We start from the raw sequence: 13,085 nt of genomic DNA on the forward strand, positions 1-13,085 counted from the left end.
CTGGTTGTATACTATATGTGACAACAATCTCTCATATTTTCCATATGTTTGGACTATGGGGTTAGGTTGCAAGACGGAAGCCTTTTCTTACATATAAAAACATCCAGGCCCGGTTAAAATTTGCAGAACAATACATCAAATGTCCCAAAAGCATGTGGAAAAATGTGTTATGGTCTGATGAGACCAAGGCTGAACCTCTTGGCCACAATTCCAAAAGGTATGTTTGGTGCAAAAACAACACTTCGCATCACCAAAAAAACACCATCCCCACGGTTAAGCATGGTGGTGGCAGTATCATGCTTTGCAGTTGCTTTTCATCAGCTGAAACTGAGGATTTAGTCAAGGTGGAGGGAATTATAACAGTTCCAAATACCAGTCACTTTTGTCCCCAAACCTTCTGGCATCTGCTAGCAATTTGAAGATGAAGAGGAATTTCACCTTTTTCTCTACTCTTCCCTCATTAGACCAATCATAGAGTATAATGCCCTATTTGGCATGTACCTCACTAGACACCTGCAACAGCTGGAGAGGCCACAAAAGCATCTCACAAAGAGGATCCTAGGCCTTAAACATGTCCTATATGGACAGACTCAAAAAACTCCAGCTATTCTCTGTCTCATATCATCTAACCTCATTACCACAATCAACAGAACATGCTGGAGGGACAGATTGATAACCCAGAGACTGTCCATGCTCTGGAATAGACTTCCCATACATGTCAAGCAGAGCACCTCACTAGCCCTCTTCAAGAGAAATCTTGATGAGTGGATGGGAAATAGAAAGTTCACCTTGGAGATCTCTCCAGTAGATCTACCTGACAGAGGGATTGGGAACTAACGATGGGTGGCACAATGCCAGGGCACTTCCATGGGCTAGGCTTGTAAAGGCCCCAGGGCCATTAGCCTAGTACACACCTATGAACCTATGAACATGACAATGACCCCAAACATACATCCAAATTAACAAAAAATGGCTTCAGCAGAAGAAAATTAAAGTTTTGGATTGGCCCAGCCACAGCCCAGACCTAAATCCAATAGAAAATATGTGGGGTGACCTGAACAGGGCTGTGCACAAGAGATGCCCTTGTAATCTGACAGATTTGGAGTGTTTTTGCAAGGAAGAGTGGGCAAATATTCCCAAGTCAAGATTTGCCATGCTGATAGACTCCTACCCAAGAAGACTGAATGCTGTAATTAAATCAAAAGGTGCTTCAACAAAGTATTAGTTTAAGGGTGTGCACGCACAACAAAGTTTTAGTTTAAGGGTGTGCACATTTATGCAACCAGCATATTGTACATTTTTTATTTTTTATATTTTTTCCCTTAACAGATTTATTTGTTTTTCAATTGAATTGTACAAGTTATAGGTCACATTAAAGGTGGAAAAAGTTTTGAAATGATTTATTGTGGTCTTATTTTTTATATCACAAAAAAAATAGGCATTTTAACAGGTGTGTGCAAACTTTTTATATCCACTGTATATCTCCCAGTGATTGACACTCCTATTGAATAGGCTCCCAATGCATGTGAAGCAGTGCTACTCAATGACCCTATTCAAGTGCAACCTTGACAGCTGGATAGGTGATTGTAAATTCGCCCCTGAGGTGGCACCTATGTCCCTCATGGATAGGGCCAGTAGGTGCTGATCACAAAAATCACTCTTCTAACAATGACCATCTAACCGTGCTGAATAAGGATACTTGTGTTTTCACATGGCTAGGCTTGTAACCCCCCTAGGGCCATTAGGCTAGCAACCTCCTATGAACCTATGAAGCTATGAACCTATGCAGGCCTCACAACATCTTTTCTCCAACATACCTTGCTGATGTCATCCACTATAGGTTGACCTGCAGTCTTATAAAAGTCAGACTTGTGCCATGGCACTTGTGTACAGTATTGAGTTCTGTAGTCCGTGTACTTAGGTAGACATTCTGTTTTCACTGCAGTGAATGTGTGTGTGTGTGTGTGTGTGTGTGTGTGTGTGTGTGTGTGTGTGTGTGTGTGTGTGTGCTCTTGCTTGACATTACAGCGAGCCCTTTACACCAAGTGAAATGGGTGTGTGTGTTTGTGCTTTTGCTTGACATTACAGAGAGCCTTTTACACCAGCATGCGGGAACTGTTATTGCCATATTCTCCTCAACAGACACTGCTGATGTCATCAGCTATAAAGTGTTGTCTGGGACACTCCAAGTCTGACTTCAGTTATAGTGCTTGCCTTAAATACAGAAGTCTATAGTCTGTGTACTTGGAGAAGTAGAGGTTCTATTCTCACTGCAGTCAACTTGGTGTGTGTGGTGGTGTCTTTGTGCTCTAGATTGACATTACAGACAGCCTTTCACACCAGCATGTGGGATGCTGTTATTGCCATATTCTCCTCAACAGACACTGCTAATGTTTTGGCTATAAATTGTGGGGCTTGCCTTAGATACAGAGGTTTGTAGTCTGTGTACTTAGATAGGTAGGGGTTCTATTCCCACTGCAGTCAACTGGTCGTGTGTTTGTGCTCTTGCTTGACATTATAGAGAGCCTTTTACGTGAGCATGTGGGACAATATTATTCCCATATTCTCCTCAAAAGACACTGCTGATGTCATCAGGTATATCTGATTTGTGGATATGCACTATTCCCACCAGGACAAGGTCAGAGACTGGCCTATATGATACAGATTACAGTGACATGGCTTTCAGTCTAGCCACATACATCATGGTGTGGTTTGTAGGCCCTGTGTTTTCCTGGTGTGAAACCCCTGTAGTTTCTCCAGCTGCTGCATGTGTCTGGTGAGGTACATGCAAAACAGAGCATTATACTCTATCAGTGTTCTGATGAGGTTCGAGTACAGTGCTATCATGCAATCCTAAGTTCTGAATATGATGGCATGACTTATGCTATGCACAACATAGGCTTTCAATACCAGTGTGGACACTTGGTGGTCGAAGTTCAGATTGCTATCTGTATGTATTCCCAGTGCTTGCATCACTGGGTTTCAGCATAGCAGGACTGTTCTCAATGCTGTAATTAGCATGGAATTCCACTTTTCATAAGGACAGAATAAAGACACATTTCTGAATTTATTTGTAAATCATGTGGTTTTGTCACCAATCATGTGTCTGCGTTAGCTCCTCTGTAGTATGTTATCATTGGTAGACTCAATGACTGCACTCAATATGCAAGAATCAGCAAACTTGGTAAACCAAAGGCCATATACTTTAGCCTGAACTGTCAAGAAATAGATACCAAATAGTAAAGGTCAAGCACAGATCCCTGGGGTATGCCAATGGTGACAGCTCTACTGGTACAAGGTGATTCATCAGCTTTCACTGTATGTGTTCTGTCTGTGAGTCAATTGGTTAACTTTCTAGTGACATAAGGGTTAATCCCCAGCTGGGAGAGTTTCTGAATGATACCTGCATGGGGGATTGTGTCAAAACCCTAGGCCAGATCAAGACAGGCAGTATGCACTGTCTTACCTTCATCCAGGCCTGTCACACAGAATCAATAGGTTGTGACAACATCACAGATCACTTATGGTGTGACTCAGCACATACACCTTCCTGACACAGTTGAATACACACTTCAACACACCCTGCACATGGGCAATGTTCCCATAGAAGGGTGTTCATCAACATGCATCCATCTGAGTTGGGGGACAGCACCTGAAGCATGCATGCATGCAAGTTTAGACACATCCTGACTCTCCTCAACTGTGAGGTAGACCAACATGTCATCAAGGACCTTTTCGAAGTGGACACTAGTAATATCTCAGCTGTGTGCAACAGACCGGTGTGAGTTGTTAATGCTGCATCATGTCTGTTACATCTGATAGATGTCATTAAAGAGGTCATCGAGGGCATGCATGATAACAATATCATCCTGTGGAACTTGACCAGGCAAAAGCATTTGACACAAATCCACACTAAGGTATTCAGTCCACACTATCAGATGTGGCCATAAACAGTTATATCATCAAGTGGGTAGACTAGTATATCACATAAGTGGCATCTCACTATGTTGAAATGTGTGAAGTGATGTATATCTCAGGTCCAATGATCAGGTTCGTACATCAGGGCTGTCTGCTAGGCCTTTTCCTGCCCATTATTTAAGTGATGGACATCATGGATGACATACACATCCTGTGTCCAAACAGCTTCCAGACAGACTACAGACTGTGGGAAATTATTGACTCTAACTGTGATATTAGTATAATACAGACAGTATCAACACACACCAAAGATTGCTCCATAGCCATGACAGCACCTGCAATGACAAGAAAACATGGAGGGGTTTCTTATGTCAGGAAAGCAAACACACAACCAAAGTATAATGTAGGTATCACATCCTATAATTAGACCAATAGGCATTTGACCTGTGTCCTGGGGTAGATGGTAAGCGGTCACAGCGCTGACTACTCCCTCATATGTTACACAACTACAGAATATGTGAAGGACATCCACATCACAGGTCAAAATATCTCCATAATTCACAGCCTTTATCACACCAATAACTGAGTACAATGCACCCTTCTTCATAAAATCCCCTACACAGTTTCCATTGATGTGTAACTGAAGTGTGCTGCTATAGCCATCTTCTATTGACATGCCCTCATCTGCTGAAATTAGTTTGTTTGACCTGCCCTCTTTCCCTGAGCCCATTCCTATAATTCATCTGTGTGTCCCTATTCAATATAAATATACACTTCCCCAATTGTTTATTTTACATGGCAGTCCATGTACTATTATAGATGATTTACACACCTTCAGTACAGAATGCCACAAATGGGATTTCACAATACTCTGCACTGTAGATACACTGCCCTGTACTGCATTTGGACCACATACTTAACATTCATGCCTCTCAACTCTCCAGATTTTCACAGAATGTCCATCTGTGTTCCTTATCAAATTTGTGGCTTTCTGCCATATCACTGACATCTTAGGACTGATATGACTCAATATTACATACATTTGAGATTCATATTTCAAATCCTTCAGAACATGTATCTTAACACAAACTTCTGGTAAATCTAGCACATTTTTCTATAGGGCAAATATGTCCAGTATGTCCCTATTTTTGGGTCATTGTCCCTCCATTATGTTAGCCTTTGACCAGATGTCTTGCACTAAGAGATTGTGAGCTATCTGTGAAGCTCTGGTGATCATTGTGGCATTCCACACAAAATTGTGGATCGCCAGTGCTCTGATTTAAACAGGAGTGCTATCCATGTTCACTTACACGGTTTCCTGGCTGGCAACACTGTTGCCAGCGACAAAACCTCCTTTACTTATATTTAAACTTGGTGCGAGGCATGAATATGCAATGCACACTACTGCTCAGTACGCATCACTGTGCACACATATAAACTCCATGTAGGCTTCACGTAAAGCCTACACAGAGTGTATTGAATTCCTAGGAAAGATCCCACCCACTGTGTTGCCTATAAAGTCAAACTTTATTAAATATTGACTACAAAACTTTCATGTCCATATCTGCAAATAGATTAAATCAGTAGTAACTGTCAATGAATAAACACCAAACAATATTTATTACGAAAAGACAAAATCAATGTAATATTAAAAGAGTTCTATTACTTGATTAAGCAAATTTAATAATGTGGAATTAGTTATAATAAGTCTAGATGTAGGAAGAGTGTTTGATTCATGGAATTGAAAATAGTTATACAGTGTTTTGGAAAATTTCAGATTTCCCAGTTCCTTTATGACTCTTAAAATTGCCATACAATGGGTAGTTAATTTATTTAAATGGGGTATTTTATACCACAGGGCTTTAAACTAAGCCAAGTAACCAAAGAAGGTTATCCATTAATGCCACTTGCATTTGCTTAATCTGTTGCACCATTGTCCATGGAGTGAACTTAAAGAAATAAATAAAACATTATTAATGTAGGTAGGCTAGAGCTTGAAATATAATAGAAGAGACTAGAGTTATAGAGGTAGGATATAATCTATAAAATAAAGAGTGGAAGCAGATGTCAGTGAAGACAGTGACAAAAAAGTAACTTAAGGTAAGGAAGGAATAAACGGGAAGCAAATACTAAGAAGCTGTACAGGAACAAGGATTTTACTCATCCAAGACTTCAGTAGTTAAGCCAGCATCAAGGAGTTGTGGTTGAAAGGTGGTCAGCCAGCAACTGCAGGAAGGATGAACCTTAAATGGGTGAATACAATATAATAATCCTTTAGTAGTGAAATGTAGCATGTACAAAATCTCAAAACAATAGTCACAAAAATGACATAGTAAAGCATAACACTGTATTTAAATATGACCAAAATGTAGAGAGAAGCAGAATCTCTTACAAACGAAATTATTTTACCAAGGTGCTCTTCTCCTCTGATCCTCATACCTGACATATCAAATCTAGTCCTTGTATCATAAATACATTTTGTTCTTTTCTTGTGTGATTCTATTCACTTGGGCTGTGTCTGCAAATGGTTTGTTGAGATCAGTGCACCATCCCAATATACAAATATAAATAAATAACAGTCCACAACACAAATAATCTCATCTCAGTACATTGTAGCACACAGGTGTTTTGCCTCCATACCCATGATCCATAAATATACTAGCTCAGAGCTTACACAAACTTCAGAGTAAATTTTAAAAAATTATTTTAAAAACAACTTACCTTTTCTCTTTATTCTATTACTCGATCTTGGAGGTGATACACACACTGCCAGAAAGTATATTCATTGAAAAAGACACAATAAATTAGTTCTTAACACCAGTCATTCACTGACATAGAGTCTTGACAAAATGAGACAAAATTAAATAAAAAGTTTCCACTGACACGATTATATTTCTCAGTTTGTCTGGCACAGAGGTAGAATTCAAAGCTATGAGTTCAAGTCATGGTAAGGCACCAATTTGAGTAACAGAGACCTCAGAAATACCCTGATTTATAATAGATTTACAAAGGTGTACTAGGCATAGAAATTAGTAATGCAATTAAATCTGCTGAAAGGCAAGTATGTTACATCTATATATGTTAGGGTAATGTATTAAATGGTCAGTTCATGTTAATAAATCTAGGCCCGTGTAGAAACAAAATCTTAAATCATGACAGAAATACAAAGTACTGGAAAATTATGTGAAAGTTGTGCATTGTTTTATATACATAAGCAATGAAATAAATGAAAATATAATGATCAAAATAGTGTTAGAGTGATATGCAGATACTGTGTAAGCTAGATATGATTCCTGTCTAGTCCTGTCATGTACTAAACCTGCAGTACAATATGTGTTGCCTTGTTCTTTTGTTATAAAAGATGAACAAATATTGTACTTGTAGTTCTTTGAAATTCTGCATGAAACCATGCCCAATGTTTTTGCAATATCAATCACTCTATACTTCATTAAAGGGACTGGACTGATTTTTTTTCTTCAACATACTGAGGTTATAAGATTGTTAAAGTGGATCACTCACTAAAGGAGTATGCACTGATTTTGTGTTTTATCTGTATTTAGTTGTGTTTATATATTAAATTAACATTTCTGAACCATCCACTACTTGATCTGAAATATGTTATTATAGCTCCCTATGTGTTTTTATAGTATAAATGATCAAATGCATGTAAATAAGAAATATTTCGATTTTGTGTGTGTGTGTGTGTGTGTGTGTGTGTGTGTGTGTGTGTGTGTGTGTGTGTGTGTGTGTATGGATATGTGTACAATATATATATATCACCTTGAGACTTTTCTGATCCTCACGAAAATGAGGTCATCTGAGCATTCAAGATGAAGCTAACAGGATAAAGATGAGACACCAACCAACTGTAATTTATCTATCCCTAGCTGACCTGTTCTTTTACAAGTATTAGTAACAATTTGATTGCTTCAATTCTTGAAGAACACAAGGTTGTGAATGTTCCTCATTTTGTTTTTCTTTTTGTGTTGTTCCACCCAAATTTATATTATATTAAATCATATTTAACCTCTAATGCTGTCTCTTTCCTGAAGTACAGAACTAAAAAGGATTGAACAAACATGTACTGCTAAGTGATATATTTTCTGAAATGCAGAAAAGTGGAATTGAACTGTGGAACTTATTGTCACATATCAAAACTGTTAGTAACTATTATTTTTTGATGATGTGTCAGTAGTGAGTTAATGTCGGTAATGTATGTGAACGTGTTTTGAGTGGTACCTACAGGGATTTGAAACCCTGCCTTTGTCAAGGATATTCCCTATACCAGGTCTTTAATAAGTGAAGCCACTGATGAGGAGTGTTTAAGACTGAAAAGAGAACAGTGAAAACAACATACCAACCAGCAGGGGATTAAAACTCATCTGCTAGTGTACTGACAATGTAAACATCACTGCATAAACTGACTGAGCCACAGAAACTGTAACATAACGTGTAATGTTTATTGTATTTTACATTTCTATGATACATACTCACAGAGAAATGGCACTCCATGTCCAATAGAAAAAATGATGGAAAATCCTTGGCATTCACTAATTAGTCATACAGATGAGCTAAGCTTCATTGTGCATTCTTCATTGTGCATGCCATTTTTCTAACTCCATTGATGGGGTCTGAATGCACACATTTCTGGGAAATGTTAGAAAAGTGATGAAGACTGAAAGCTGAACAGTGAAAAACAATATACCAACCAACAGGGCATTAAAACCCATTCGCCTGTGTATTGACAATGTACATATCAATGTATAAGTAGATGGAGCCAAGGAAGATGTCCTACACATGTGTCATGTTTATCTTCTTTTAGATATGTACTCATATGTTATTAGTTCATGAAAAAGTTGTTCTTCAGCCTGCTGCAAAGTAGACCTCAATGGATTTGAACCCCTGTCTACTTAACCAATAGTGCATAAACCAGTCCATTAATACACAAAGCCACAGATTAACTTATCATAAGCACACATTTCAAGGCAATGACAGAACACTATAGATGTCTGAAAAAAAATCACAATTGCCAAATAGCATACAACAAACAGGGGATCAAAACCCAGCCCTACCATATTAACAATGCACACATCAATGCCAAGCGGTTACATACATGGATTATACATACCCCTATTGAATATATGCATTGCAAGCTTACTGTAAAGTACAAGTTGTTCAACAGCCTACTACAACATAACACTCAATGGATTTTAATCATTACTTGCCTAACCAATATTCTATAGAACAGTGCATTAACAAGTGAAGGCACCATGGAACTTATGATAAGATTGTAAGAAAACACATATTTGAAGGGAATGTTAGAATACTGTGGAAGACTAAAAAAATGAAAGTTTTTAAACATGTATTAATCAGTGAATCACAATCCATTACATAATGTATTGACTATGCACACATCATGTTATGACTACAGAGAGGCATTCATTTATCCTTATGTCAGTATTGCTTGGTACCAAGCATTCACATTCACCTCAGTTGTTTGACAGATGTCAAGGTCTTAGTGTGTATGCAGGATTTTTCTCAGTTTTTGCCACAGGACAGGAAGTATCATTTCCATGTACTTAAATATGGGCATTGAAGTTACTCTCTGCCAAATGTCATGAAATGTATACCACAGACAGATGATTTTTCTTTTTTCATAAGCCCTTTTTTCACCATGCGCATGATGTGATAATGTGTTTCTGATAATAGTAATATTTTGAATAAATCTTGTTTGTTCATTGTCGTGGAGGTCTCCGCCTGCTCTATCTTGTGGTTTTATAATAGTAAAGGTTGTAAAGAGAACAGGACAGAGATTAAAAGAACAGCAAGCACAAGGGATGACAAAAGGTGAGAAGATAAGGAATGAGCAAGATAGAGGTGAGTGAATAAGACAGATATCAATGGCTATGAACTCATGACTTTCACACTGATCTGACACATAGCAATGCATTACCAAGCACAGCCACTGAATCTGTATGACTGTAAGGGGTCAATAAGACAACATATATAAGTGATATGTAGCACATTTGCAGAGTGGATATCAAACAGTATAAAACAGCCATTTTCTTAACTGCATTTTGGTTATATGTGCGTTGTGTTTCTTTTTTGAACTGAGTAGGAAGTTGGAAATGGGCATATAAAACAGATTAAAAGAGAAAGGACACAAAGGGTGGCATACCAGGTGAACTAATAAGGATTGAGCTGGATGCAGTTGGGTTAGGAGCACATATTTAAACTTTTTAACACAATAACGCTGGATGACTCCATACTTACAGATTCAGCAACACCAAACTCCATGACAGAATCTACATACTGATGATAGGTATGCTTCATTTCGTGGGAAAAGAACACATTGCAGTCCATAGAGCACTGTGATTACACTACAAAATCAAAAAAACAGATAAACCTGTTACTCACTACTGTGAGACCCTACTGTAACAGTGGTCTTAGATGTGTGTAACAATTGTTTCACACATGTGACTAAGTGCTGTGACAGTCAGGTATAATGGAAGGTGCAGTCATTCAGTCTCTGAATATCTTTCCTCCTATGGCCATGTACGTTTACAGGCATTAGTCTGTAAGCAACTTATTTAAATTAAAATAGTGTAAGAAACTTTTCTGTGTGGAAGATTTTCAATTCATATATATCTAGTTAATCACTGTATATTAATAAGATCAAATAATGCTAGTAGAAGTAACGAATTTAAACTCGTCCTAAGTCAAAAACTAATAAAAATATAATTTGAAATATTATATAGAATTAAGGACGAAAGCAATCTTTGTTGACAGTACGTTATGGAAATAGTATATGGTTTGCACAATGGATTTTTTGCATGCAAAATGTGTATGTATATGTATATATTTATATATATTTTTAAATTGCCAAATGGCCTAAGGTTTATATATTTCCAACCATGTAGTATATTGTCTTGGATAAATTCACAGACTTAATAATCTGGTTAGTAAGAGGTACCACATCATTATTAATTGTATTTAAAGTACATAAGGGTTATATTATTATGACAGCTACTAAGAAGGGCAGGACCAGCTTGAATGTCACACTGATGGGGGAAGGGATGTGAGTTTGTTAACATGTATACCAATACACTATGTTTTACAGCACAATAAACCACTCCCATACCTGATAAAAAGCATATCTATATACATATATATATATATATATATATATATATATATATATATATATATAGTTAGAAAGTTTGTGATGAAACTATTTTTCTGTTATTTCTGTTTTACTTGGACTGCTTGTCTGTGTGCTTAATAAAAGATTTTTGACTGGAAACAGACTGTCTACCCTGCTTGGATTACTTTTGAATACTTAGTAATTCTGTATAATATTTCAAATTATATTTTTTATTATTTTTTTGACTTAGGACGAGATTAAGTTCGCCACTTCTACTACCATTATCTGATCTTATTAATATACAGTGATTAACTAGATATACATGGATTAAAAATCTTCCACACAAAGAAATTTCTTACACTGTTTTGTTTTTGGACTCACTTTACTTGTTTTAGTGTGTTTTTGAGACTTTAGGGATACCACAGAGATTACTTGTTTTTTAACTTATTTAAATTAGGGCAGTATTTAAAAATTGTCTCTAACTTTTTCCTTACTTATCTATGCAACAACACTCGCTAAGTGTTTACTGGCTTTAAAAGCTAGTAAAACACATCACAATTTTTTTTGTAACTGATAGTACATGGAGTAGATAAAACCCCATGCACTACAAAGAGTTACGATTGGGTCTCACCAATCATAACCCATTATTATGTGTTCTTGACATGGTTGCCAAGATTCAACTCTTGAGCTTCGCTCTCAAGGTGAATTTCTTGGCATCCATTTCTCAAACACATAATAATGTGGTTACAATTGGTGACCCAATCACAACCCTCTATATTAGCAATACAAGATGATTACACCTACATGGCTCTGACACCATCCCTTTGTTACTCACATTCTCCAAAACACAGCATTGTCAAGGTACACTGAAGAATCAAATGTAGAGAAGATGTTGTTAAAACATATATCAGGGTAATGGAGCATAAAATAGCAATGAAAGAGAAACACATTTGATAATATTTGAATCCATGCCTGTGTCACTTGTAGCCTCTGAATCAGAGCATTAGCCAGCCATGCCATCTAAGCACTTATAGGAAAGGCATTACAAAATAAAATAATACATTGCAGAGGAATGACACACAGTTATATGCTGAAAATATAATACTGTATAAATAAAATCCTACTCACAGGGGAGTAGAAGCCTACACCCAGTGTACTGAGAACAGACTCATCACATAACAAATATGTTCAGCCACAGAGGTCTTCACAAGGGCACTATTAGTTTTACAGTATTTGACTAGTATTTGTTGACGCACACCTATGATAAGCTCATTTATTCTACCAATGACAAGATCTTAGCAAGTCTGATAGATTTTTCCTCATTTTTGTCACTGGATGGGAACTATCACTTTCCTGTGATTATACATGACCAGCAATGTTGCTCTAAGTGAACTGTCAACTAAAGTATGACCCCCAAAAGATGATTTTTAGTATATTAGCTCTTTTTGGACATATATTTATCTATTTTATGACCAGATTAAAGGTTGGAAATGGAGTATCAGAAAGAGATGAAAATGGCAAGCAATCAGAGGGTAGAGCACAAGTTGGGCAATTAAAGACTTTTTGAGACCATTTCAGATTTTTTTCGGGATGTAAAATTAATGAAGATAAAACAAAGCTTATAGCTGTGAACTATGTACCACGCATGAACTGGTTCGACAATACCCAAATTTATGGCGACATGATAAAAAGAGGCATTTAGGAGTATGGATTAAAAAGGATTCTGTTATGACAGCTAAAGATATGTGAGAAGAGACTAAACAAAAAAATAATACAAAAACTGAGAAATTGAAATTTCTTGACTGTGGATATGGTTAGCAAAACACAAGCAATAAAAATGTTTTTATTTCCTTTAGTTTTATACACAGTTCAAGCATATTTAAAAAAACTGGAGGAGAACTTGTGGATAGTAATTCAAAATGAGTTGAAGGTCTTTATCTGGGAGGGGAGGAGGGCAAGAGTAAAGTTGGATAAGATGATCCTTCCAATATAACAAGGAGGTTTAGGATTACCTGATCTGAAG

The sequence above is a fragment of the Protopterus annectens genome, chromosome 3.part1 (genome assembly GCF_019279795.1).
Source record: "Protopterus annectens isolate FY-2018-M chromosome 3.part1, PAN1.0, whole genome shotgun sequence".
NCBI classification, from domain to species: domain Eukaryota; kingdom Metazoa; phylum Chordata; order Ceratodontiformes; family Protopteridae; genus Protopterus; species Protopterus annectens.